This window comes from Dasypus novemcinctus, unplaced genomic scaffold, assembly GCF_030445035.2.
Source record: "Dasypus novemcinctus isolate mDasNov1 unplaced genomic scaffold, mDasNov1.1.hap2 scaffold_634, whole genome shotgun sequence".
NCBI classification, from domain to species: Eukaryota; Metazoa; Chordata; class Mammalia; order Cingulata; family Dasypodidae; genus Dasypus; species Dasypus novemcinctus.
In genome coordinates, this window is record NW_026688597.1 from 17645 (window position 1) to 29887 (window position 12243).

The window sequence follows — 12243 nt, forward strand, 5'->3', positions numbered from 1 at the left end:
TATTTCCTCCTCTGCTACCTCCTAACCTGTCCACCTCCTTTACCCCTAAAGACAACCTCACAGCATGGCTATTCCCAAAGCACTCAAGCCAGAAATATCCCCAAGAATTCACGGCGGAACACGACCTTGTTCTTTGGGAAAAGTCCATGAACCTAAGTGTTGAAAACAAACACGGCTCCTTCCCCTATTGTCAGGAAACGTACACTATGTTTTGAGGCCTTCAGGAAAGGGCTGGAATATTCTTTTTCTCCTGGGAAATGAAACTCCACCTCATACACTGCAGTTGGGACTGTTTCAAACCCCACATTGAGGGCATCTGCTATTCTGATTGTATAAGCACGAGTCAGCTACATACACTGGGACTTCTGAATATATTTACAAGGAAATCAGCATAATGCACAGTTAATATTCAGAAGGTAATTAATCCAAAAGCCCCATTCCATATTCCAATTACATCCACTGCTCCCCCACATGGGCTGACTTTTGCTTAAATACATATGGAGTCAATTGGAGCACCGATTTATGGCTGCTGCCGAAAGCCTGGCGCTCCAATGGCAATAAGTTATATTCCTATTATGTGGTGGGCAATAAAAAAATCTGATATTTATTCTGCTGGATTTTAAGAAACTCTTGGAAAGAGTCTTGGCTGCTGGAACACTGCATTATATTTCACAAACAAATGTCACCACTGCAGTTTGGCTGTTTATAGGAACTGCTGCCACCTTAGAAACTCAGTCTCTGCATACCTGAGGAGGTCAACCAGCATCCCCATCATGTGTGCGAGTTTACCACCACCATGGAGAGGTGCCTGGTTCTGTGCACCTGGAAGACGCCCAGGTCATGCAGACAGCTGAGCAAGACCCTCGGACCTCTCTGAGACATCTCTTCTCCATCTGTAAAATGGGACTACAATGGCGACTTCAAAGATTTGTCACAAGGATTAAATGAAATAAAGAGCATGAAATTGCCTAGGCCAGTGCCTGGCACCTAGTAAGCACTGAATACATGATTTTAAAAGCAGCAGCAATGGAATTTACAAATGAATAAAAAGATCAAAAAGTTTTTTTTTTTTTCAGTTCATGAAGGCACTTATCAGAACAGTGTGTTCTCAAAGTGTAGCACTTGGGGTAGAGGGGATGGTTTTTAGATGGTACGTGGATAAGGATTTTCATTTTAAAAGTTATATACTAATTTTAATGTGATTTCATGAATATTACCACTTAGGATAAGGCTAAAGAGAGTTGACTATTAGAACAGATCTTAAATAAAAGATAATGAGGTATAACAAAGATCTGGCAAGAATCTTGAAGGTGATGTCGTCATAACTGCATTTTGGGGAATACTGGTCTAAAAGTAGAAAAACGGTGGCTTTAAAAAAATCTTGAGGTTAGCAAAAGCCTTTCTAAACATGACAAAAATAATTCCAGGACCATGAAGGGGCAAGATAAGAGTTCTGTGGGTATCCCAGAGATATTCAGAATTCCCCTGATGGCCTCCAGTGCCCCACTCCTGCCTGGCCCCTGGCTGAAGGAAAGCACAACTGAGAATAAGGCTGTGAAGACAGCATCATCACAGGGATAAACCAGAATGTTCTCAGATTTTTAAAGCAAATAATTGGTCAATTTTGGTATTTTGAAATAGTTCACAAATTATTTCCTCACATCCTGGGGAACTCGGGGCCACCCAGCAGGGCACAGTGTGATGGCTGAGAACTTTGTCTCTAGAACCATACCACGTGGGCAAATCAAATCCACCCTCATCCAGACCCTGAACCCAGACTAAAAACCGAGAGAGCTGGATCCAGCTCCTTCAGCTAGTATGTCAAGTGCCAGGAAGCAGCAATGCCTTTGTCATCTGCTACCCTAATTACAGAGTTTCCTGCTCGCTGGAAGATAAAGCATCTCAAGCTGGAAACTAGAAGGAAAGACAAGCTTCTGAGGTTGGAAGCATGGAGTTTGGTTGGTTGGGGGTGCATCTATTTTCGCACAAACTGTCTGGAGTTCTCTCATGCACACAGAAAGACAAGAAGCTCTTTTCAATTTGGCAAATGCTAAGGAATTGAAGGCATTTCAGATCATCAATGACGGGGGGTTCTCAACCAGAAGCCGTGACTGAGATTCAGAAAGTCTGAGGACCCCATGAAACAACAGCCAAACCAGTACGTGAGTGTGCATGTGCATGTGTGTGCCTGTGTGCCTTTGTGAATGTGTGTGCTTGTGCACATGTGTATGCATGTGTCCATGTGTATGTGCACATCCATGTATGTAAGAATTTCTCTGGGAGACATTCAATGGCTTTCATCAGATTGTCAAAAGGGTTGGCTGGAGTTTTTTCAGCTGTTTGGTAACTTACTATTGTACAATGTGGAGGAAAAGGGAAACGAGAGGAGGATAAGTAGTGCCTCAGTTAAGAGTGAAGAAGGCAGTTTGGAGGGAAGCTTGGACAGAGGGGTTTGGGAGTGGCTGTGGTATGTGAGAGAATTGGTGACAAGGGACAAAGGAGAGCTAAGGAATATTTCTGTGGACTATGAGTCCCCTTCCTTGTATGAGGAGTGAATGTGAGTTATTTCACAATGATTCCTGGGACTGTTAAGACTGCATTCTTTTGATCACAACAGCTGTCTGGACTGGCTGTGTGAACCACTGCATTTCACAGATACTTCTCTCCAGGTCTCATCTCTTCCACCAGGTGCTGTGCTCTAGAAGACAGGAACTGGCTAATTCAACATCACATGCCCATCCACCACTGAGCTTCCAAAGCTGACCCTCAGTGAATACTAACCAAAGAAATGATTGTGCCTATCTTCAGCAGTGACTGGTCAGAAGAGCTTGGGCTTTGCATCCAAACAGACCTGGATTCAATTTGTATCTCCACCACATAGAAAAATGTCTCCTTGGGCAAGTTACTCAACCATTCTCATCCTCCATTTCCTCATTTGAAAAATGGGGGTGAACCTCCCTATTTTATTTCACTGATTAAATGAGTGAAGAGTGGATTTAATGTGCTTAACACTAGAAAGTATGCAGCCAATAGTAGTTATTGCTCTAAAAACTCACTCATTTGAAATGTTTAAAAGCCATTTAAGGGGAGCAGATGTGGCTCAAGCAGTTGAGCACCCAACTCTCACATGGGAGGTCCCAGTTTTAGTTCCCAGTACCTCCTGAGAAGACAAACAATGAGCAAAAACAACGAGCAGACAACCAGCAAAACAAACAAGCAGGGAGTGGATGTGGCTCAAGCAGTTAAGCACCGCCTCCCACATGGAAGGTCCCGGGTTCAGTTCTGGTGTCTCCTAAAGAAAAAAAAACACAGACAACAAGCAAACAAGCAAAAAACAACAAGCAGACAAAGACCAAAAAACAATGAGCAAACAGACCAGAGAGCCATCTATCTTGGGAGGGGGGAAATCATTTCAGACAGCAATACAAATCTGAAAATGCCATTAACGTCAATATATTATTATTTCATATTTGCAGAAAGCTTTCTATTGGGGGCTGTGATGATACAGTTCTTGCCTTCATGGAACTCATGGAGAAGAAGGCAGGAGTAGACACTTTGGTCAAGTAGTTGCAAGCTCAATGGGTGCTACTAAGAGGAAGAACTGGGGGCCATGAGTGTTTAACAGAGAGCACTCCCCTGGACTTGTTCAGAGAAATCTTCCCAGATATAAAGATGTTGAATAAGAATGCCTAAAACTGAGTTGGGGAGTTAGTTAGAGAAAGAGGGGCTGAAATAGTATTCCCGATGAAAGTCAAGAAAGAGCTTAATGAGTTAAAAAAAAAAACTGGAAAGAAAACTACTGTGGCTGCAGGAGAATGAAACAAGACACCCATCAGACTGCCCTGGCCCAGGGCTGCTGGAGTGCTCCTTCCTGTTCTTATGATGACTCTTGAGTCTCTCACCCATTCTCCCCATGCCAATCAGAGTCACTGAAAAGTGTAACCTGGACCTGCTTCCCCTTTTTATGGCTCCCTGTTACCACTAGGATAAAGTTCAAGTTCCTTTTCTTATCCTAAATTGCCCTACTGACCCTTGCTGACCTCTCCAAATCACTCCATCCAAGGCCCTGCTCTTTCACCACACACACTGCGCTTCAGCTTCAATTGCATCCTTTCTCCTCCTCCGCTCGGCCACACTTATCCCTGCCTCAGGGCCTTTGCACTTGCTCTTTCGTGGACCAGGAATGCTCCTTTTACAAGTCTTAGCCTGTCTGCCTCCTTCTCAACTTTTAGGTCTCACCATTGCTGTAATCTTCTCAGACAGGTCTAGCCTGACTGCTCTATGTCAATCCCTGCTGTTCTCTGTCACATCACCCTATACTTCCTTCACATTCCTTACTATTTTCTATGATTATTTTCTTCATTGGTTTTCTTATTTATTTTATGCCCAGATGAGAATATAAGTTCCATAAGAGCAGGAACTTCACCTAATTTACCACCCAGTGCTTAAAACAGTTTGGAATTATAAATTCTCAAAACAACCTAAAGAATGAGGGAATTAAATGTATGAAAGCAAATGAGTATTGAGCAATCTGAGATTTGCCTCAGCTGAGGTTCTAGTAACCTCGCAGGGCATCTGTATCCAGTGGCAGCAATGACTCAGGTAAGTGTGCACTGCCCCATGCCTTTCCCTGCATTGCCTTTCCCAATGGAAGTAGCTCATTCCTACCTTCATACAGTCTACTCTGGGGCTCACCCTTGATATGACTGCCCTCAACAAGCATTAAATGTGGAACTATGAGTGCTGAACCCTAGAAGTATACATCCAACATATGAATAAAATCATAGGTTCCAGGGGCAGTCTGTCCTGGGTTCAAGTCCCAACTCTGCCATTTAATGACCATGTGAGCTTGGGCAAGTCTTGTCCCCCTCTCTGATCTTCAGTTTCTTCATCATGAAGATGGGCATAATAGTAGTCCCTGCTCCATGAAGTGGTAGGTGGGGAAAGATGAGAGGGTATATTTAGAGTGCCCAGCAGAGACAGACAAGGTTAAGGGGCAAGACAGTGAGTCAGAGCGTACAAAAGTAACCTTGGACTAGATTGGGAATGTGGGACCACTTAACTCAGGTTTACACACACAAACAAAGGGCAAAATGAGAATCAGTCCTGTCCCTCAAGAGCAGACAACTCACACAAGTGAAAAATTTACCAATATTCATCACTGTATCAGCTCTGGACTTGTAAGAATTTTTGCCCTGCACTAGTGCATAGCACAGAGCTACGGAAAGCAGGAAATGAGATTTATTTCCTGATCCAAATGTTGGTCACTTTAACATGTCTCCAAGAAGTCACAAAGGAAAACTGAATGATAGAAGAGAGACAAGGAAGAAATTTCCCAATGTTTTTAGGTAGCTAATTCCATGATGGTCCTTGTGTTTAAATGCGTAGACTTGAATCTGTCCCCCTGTCCCTACAGTTTTGGGATGAAGAAACTAATCAACAATCTGACTTTGGAAGAGGTATATCATTTTATTAATACAAAGTTTCCCTGACCTTTAATAAAGAGATGATGAATGGATATTTTAAAAATACAGGCATACTTTGGAGATATCGCAGGTTGGGTTCGAAACCACTGCAATAAAGCAAGTCACATGAATTTTTTTTTTGGTTTCCCTTGCATATAAAAGTTATGTTTATACCATCAGTAGTCTATTAAGCATGCAATAAGATTACATTTGCAAAAACGATGTACATACCTTACTTAAAATATATTTTGCTAAAAAATACTAACCATAATCTGAGCCTTCAGTGAGTTGTAATCTTTGTTCTGGTAGAAGGTCTTGCTTCTGTGTTGATAGTTCCTGACTGATTAGGGTGATGGTTGCTGAAGATGGGGGTGTCTTATTAGAACAAGACAATAATGTAGTTGTTCTCATCAACTGACTCTTCCTTTCACGAAAGAATCCTCTGTAGCACGCAATGTTGTCTGATAGCATTTTACACACAGTAGAACTTTTTTGAAAATGGGAGTCAATCCTCTCAAACCCTACCACTGCTTTATCAGCTAAGTTTATGTAATATTCTAAAACCTCTGTTGTCATTTCAACAATGTTCACAGCATCTTCACCAAGAGTAGATTCTATTTCAAGAAGCCATTTTATTTGTTCATCTATAAGGAGCAACTCTTCCTCTATCAAAGTTTTATCATGAGAGTGCAGCAATTCAGTCACATCTTCAGGCTCCCCTTCTAATTCTAGTTCTCTTGCATTTCCCACCGCATCTGCAGTGACTTCCCCCACTGAAATCTTTAAGCCCTTAAAATCATCTAGGAGGGTTGGAATCAACTTCTTCCAAACTCCTGTGAATGTTGATATTTTGACTTCCTCCCATGAATCACGAATATTCTTAATGGCATCTAGAAGGGTGAATCCTTTCCACTTTGCCCAGGTCCAACAAGAGGAATCCCTATCTATGGCAGCTATAGTGTTACAAAACGTATTTCTTAAGTATTAAGACTTGAAGGATGAAATGACTTCTTGACCCATAGGCTGCAACTGATGTTGTGTTGGCAGGCATGAAAACATTAATCTCACTGTACATCTCCATCAGAGTACTTGGGTGACAAGGTACCTTGTCAATAAGTAGTAATATTCTGAAAGGAACTTTTTTTGTGAGCAATAGGCCTCAACAGTGGGCTTAAAATATTCAGTAAACCATGATGTAAACAGATGTGCTACTATCCAGGTTTTGTTCTTCTATTTATAGAATACAGACAGAGTATACTTAGCATAAATAGTAAATGAGCATTGGCTTCAAGTTTAAGTTACCAGTTGCATTAGCCCCTAAAAAGAGAGTTAGCCTGTCCTCTGAAGCTTTGAAGACAATCACTGACTTCTCTCCAGCTACGAAAGCCCTAGATGGCATCATAAGGCTATTTCATCTACACTGAAAATCTGTTGTTTAGTGTAGCTATCATTTATCTTAGATCTTCTGAATAACTTGTTGTGGCTTCTACATCAGCACTTGCAGCTTCATCTTGCACTTTTATGTTCTGGAAATGACTTCTTTTTTTAAACCTCATGAACCAGCCTGCTAGCTAGAAACTTTCTTCTGCAGTTTCTACAGCCTTCATAGAATTGAAGAGAGTTAGGGCCTTGGCATGCATTAAGCTTTGGTACGCATTAGGGAATGTTGTGGCTGGTATAATCTTCTATCCAGACCACTAAAACTTTCTCCCTATCAACAGTAAGGTTTTGTCACTTTATTATAATTTGTGTACTCACTGGAGTAGCACTTTTAATTTCCTTCAAGGACTTTTCCTTTGTACTCACAGTGTACCTGTTTGGCACAAGAGGCCCAGCCTTTGACCTACCTCAGTTTTCGACATGCCTTCCTCACAATGTCTAATCATTTCTAGGTTTTGATTTGAAGTGACAGATGTGCAACTCTTTCTTTCATTTGAACATTTAGGGTCAGTGTAAAATGGCCTAATTTAAATATTGTTTCATTGCAGGGAACAGGGAGGCCTGATGAAAGAGAGAGAGATGGGGGAACTGCTCGTTGAATGGAGGAGTCAGAAAACACACAATTATCATTTAAGTTTGCCATCTTATATGGGCATGGTACATGGTGCCCTACAAAAATTACAAGAATAACATCAAAGATGGCTGATCAGATATCACCATACTGTATTTTTCAATATAATTATAATAAAAAAGTTTAAAATATTACAAGAATTTCAAAATATGACACAGAGACACAAAGTGAGCCTATGCTAATGGAAAAATGGCACCGAAAGACTTGCTGGAAGCAGGGTTGCCACAATCCTTCCCATTTGTAAAAAATGCATTATCTGTGAAAAACAATAAAGTGAAGCGCAGTAAAGCAAGGTATTCTTGCAGTGATATAAGAGGTGCCAATTAAGACCCTGCCTGGGAAACCCACAGGTCTCTGACAGTCTTTGGTAAGTTCAGGAAATTACTTAATAATCATAAGCTGATATGGTTATTTTTATATGGTAGTGGTAGCCATTAAATTGTTATACAACTGACACCACCAAGCCATTCTCTGTCTTTAAAAGGAGTAAGTCATGTGTCTGCAGGATTAAGTTATTTTAGCCCATGTGGGCCTCTGGGGATAAAGACGGCACAGGCATAAAATCAGATGGCTACTTTTCAATAACCAGGCCCCATCACCTGTTCAAAGCAGAAAGACCTAGCTGTTCTGAATCAGACCTTTGCATCACATCTGATAAAGAACTCTCCCCAACTCTACAGGGGCTGTGCTTCTCCAGAAACTTCAGGACTTACACAGCATTTCTATCTATGCCACAGGAAACTTGATTTCAAATCCAGAACACCCCTGACTGATCATAAGACTCAGGGATTAAAGATTCTGATTAAGTGAATTTTCCAGTCAAATGACTGGTAATCAAAAATCTTTTGCATTTTAACCCCTGTGGTTGGTTGTCTTTCCATAAGTGTGTTGGTTCCTCTTGTTCTGAGTCCTGGCTTTATCAGTGAGTACCTGTGTAGCCATGGACAAGTTAGTTAATGTATCACTAGGCTGTGCAACAAATTAATACAAACTAAGCAGCTTCAAACAACACACAGTTATTATCTCACACTTTCCATGAGTCAGAAGTCCAGACCTGGCATGGTGAGCCCTCTACTCACGATCCCACAATGCAACACTCAAGGTGTTGGTGGGCTCCTTTCTGGAGTTCAACATCTCCTTCCAAGTTCACAGACTTGGTGGCAGAATTCAATTCCTTGCAGATGTAGAACTAAGGTTCCCATTTTTTACTGGTTACCAGCTGGAGGATGGTTTCAGTTACTAGAGGACGTCTTTAGTTCTTTCCCATGATGTTACCTCACAACAGTTGCCCTAACATTAACTTGTTTAATGCTGATCATGAGTCTCTGAAGTAGATACAAATATTATTCCTACTTAGCAGATAAGAAAACTGAGGCTTAAAGAAATGTTGTGATTGGTGCAAGACATCTACCTAGCATTGCAGAGCCTGAATCAAAGTCAAGTTGGTCTGGCTTCAAAGCCCTATGTGCATAACTACTATAAGATGCTACCTTCTGTTTGTCATGTCTTATATAAGGTTAGTTGAGTTTTGTCTTTTTTAAAAATTCAGATTAGATCTCTGGATCTACTGAACCTTCTTGGAAGAAGGATCTAGTCTTGGTCACATGTGTGCCAGGTCCACAGCCTGAGCCCTGGCACAAAATGGGTAACTAATAAATGCCTTATAAATGAAGAGATGGAATGGGTGGGTGGTAGATGAATGGATACATGGATGGATGGATGGATGGATGGGCAGGTACCTGGATAGGGTGGATGGATGATAATGAATGGGATGGGGACTGGGGCAAAAAATTAGAAGGATGGATGGATGGATGGATGGATGGAGTGGGTGATAGATGTTTCAAAGAGGAATGGGATGGGTGGAGGAATGGATGGATGGGGAATGTGGTGGGCAATGGGAAGAGGGATGAGTGGGTAGCTAGATCAGTGATGGACAAAACATAGGTGGGTGGTAACTGACAACAGTTTTTTTCCTATTTGAATATCTTCCTAGATATTCTCTGCTTTTCTTCTGCAACCAACTTATATTATGCAAATCCTTACCTAAAGGTTCAGGCTGGCCAAAATTCACCATTTAATTGACACCTAAAAATGTAGATTCAAAGGGAAGAATTAAAATTCCCCAGGACTGGCACCAGAGTGATTTTTCCCATGAGAAGTGACCTGCCAGGTGTGCCAGAACCCCTGGGAGGCTGAAGGGTGCCTCAGCTCCTACCTGCCTGGAAAGGAGGGGTGTTTTGCTTTTCCAAGAGCCAATGGAATGCACTGACAGAACTATGCATAACTCTCCCAACTTCACGGATGTGAAGCCAGATGCTGTGGCATCAAATAAAGCATTCCGTGCCAATCTCAGGCCCAGTCCAGGGCCACATCCTTCCTCCTGACCTCATTAAGGAAGTGTGTAATAATTATAATTTACTAAGCACTGACAAAGTGCTGTGCTAAGGGCTTTAATGTATATAAGATTTAATTCTCAAAGCGGCCCTATGAAATGGGTGCTGATAATATATGCTGATAATCTTCCACTGGATCAGAAGCTCTGGTGAGGTCACCTACTCAAGATCACCCAGTTGCTAACAAGGAAAGCTGGGCTTTAAAAACACTTAGGTCTGACCTAAAACTCTTGGTATGCACTTTTGTGCTAAACTGCTTCTATTTAAGAAAAAGGAAACCCAGTTCCTTTGACTGGCAAGAAAATCATAGAGGACAGGTTGGAGCTGGGACTCTTATGAATGACACACAGGACCACATGGTTTGTAAAGACACTGGGAGGCAACAGAAGGAGAAAGTTAAATGAAGAAAATGTTCCCTCAATCTCCCCCTCAGCCAAAATAATTTTGGGAACACCTCCTGTTTGACTGATGGGCTCGGGAGGGAAAAAATATGAAATAATTGTACAGTTGTTCAAGGAGGCCCTGCTGACTAACTCCACAGTGATCCCAAATAATGTTTTCAGTGTTAATACAGAATAAGGGAAAAGCTGGAAAATCAAGAAAAAGTTGGGAAGAAAATACCCAAAGAGCTGCAGATGGGATCTCTTTGCACCCACCCGCCTTCCTTTTTAACTGTGCTGGATAATTTCCATTTGCCCTTCCACATGCACCCTCCACCCTTTTCCACATTGCTTTGTGCCCTGGGGTACTGATCTTTACTGGCTCATCAGTGGCATCCTTGCTCCCAACATCCAGTCCAGCCAATGGATGGGAGGCACTGGTAGGAGACAGAAGGGAGTAAAGCTGAGCCATCTGTTCCCCTTCACTGAAGTCACAGCTCCTGTTAAGCATTCCAATCCAGTAATCACACATCCCCGTGCCTGTCTTCTTCTAATCTATAGGTGGGTATTAGTTTTATGATATAACAAACAACTTCAAAATCACAATGGCAATAAAAGTAAACATTTGGGGTTTTGCTCAAGGGTCTGTTGGGCTTTGGCTCTCTTGGGCTCAGCAGAACTTAGTCCAGGCTGTTATTTGGTTCAGATCTGCCCCCACCGGTTTCTTTACTCTGGAGCCATCAGAAACCTTGAACATGTTTTTCTTGTGGCAAATGACAGAAGCACAAGAGGGCAAGCCATGCACATATTTAGCCTCTGCTCATATCACATCCTACATCATATTCTATTGGCCTAAGCAAGTCCATGGTTCTAAGCCACTGGGGTGGCATATACACTCTATTTTACTGCACTACAAAGTCATGTAGTGGTACAATAATCCTATTGACATCAAGGTGGTAACTGCTTCCCATTATACATGACCACATGATTCAGCACTGCCCCATGCTGGTTTTCCTATACCCTTTCCACATCCTTGTAAATAGTCCATGTATGTATAATTTTAATGGCTATTTTATGATTTAAATATGTTTTTAGTTCATTAATGTTTTTTACTAAACTCTCCTCCAAATTACCCATTTTGATGACGCCATCTGTTTCCTGAGGAATACATTAATCCATCATGCATTGAGTCAATGTTCCCTGAGAACCTCCTCTGTGCCCAACTTGTGATGGATAAGAATCAGATTGAAAAAATATTACCCTCTATTTGCTGAGCTCATACTAGGCTCCACGCACTGTGCTAAATTCTTTATATTTATTATTTAACTTAATTACCACAACTGCCCTGGGCAGGGTTTTCTATTATTATCCCAATATAAGGAAACTGAGGTTCCAAGTGACTTACTCAACTGGGTGAGTGAAAAAGGTGGACTTCACCTGGGTCCACCTGCCTCCTCAGCCCTTCCCTGTCAAGGACTATTCTCAGCCTCCCACTGCAAAAAGCAACTGTGTTGCAAACATAGCCTCATCTCATCTTCACCCCAGTTCTGTGCAACAGGTTCAGCTATTTGCCCATTTTTACAGGTGAGAAAACTGGGTCTCAAGGAGTTGATCCCAATTCCCTAGAGTTCTGATAGCTAGAAAGTTGCACAGATGAAATACAAATCCAGTTCTATTCTCTTTCTCATACACCCCACTGTCAACCACATCTCCTTTCCCACCAGACTCTGTCCTGAGCAGATCCCAACTGGAATGCTGGCCGGCTCTGACCATGGCCCAGTGGAGAGAGGCTGGCCTCCTCCCCGCGCTGCTTCAGCTCTCCTCTTTCTGGCCCAACTCCAAGGCTTCGCAAGCTCTTTACTCCCATGTCAGCCACAATTTTGAGGCCGCCTGCCATCCACGTTCTATATAGCCTTCTTGATAAAGAGAAAATC

At 42.1% G+C, this 12243-nt stretch overlaps 1 long non-coding RNA gene across 1 annotated transcript; it reads left to right on the plus strand.

Annotated features, from left to right (window-relative positions):
• Positions 1 to 1769: 1769 nt before the first annotated feature.
• Positions 1770 to 7168, plus strand: LOC131277840 (uncharacterized). The gene is made up of 2 exons (XR_009184885.2): positions 1770 to 2158; positions 2689 to 7168. It is a non-coding gene; the product is annotated as an uncharacterized lncRNA (long non-coding RNA).
• The last annotated feature ends 5075 nt before the right edge of the window (positions 7169 to 12243 follow it).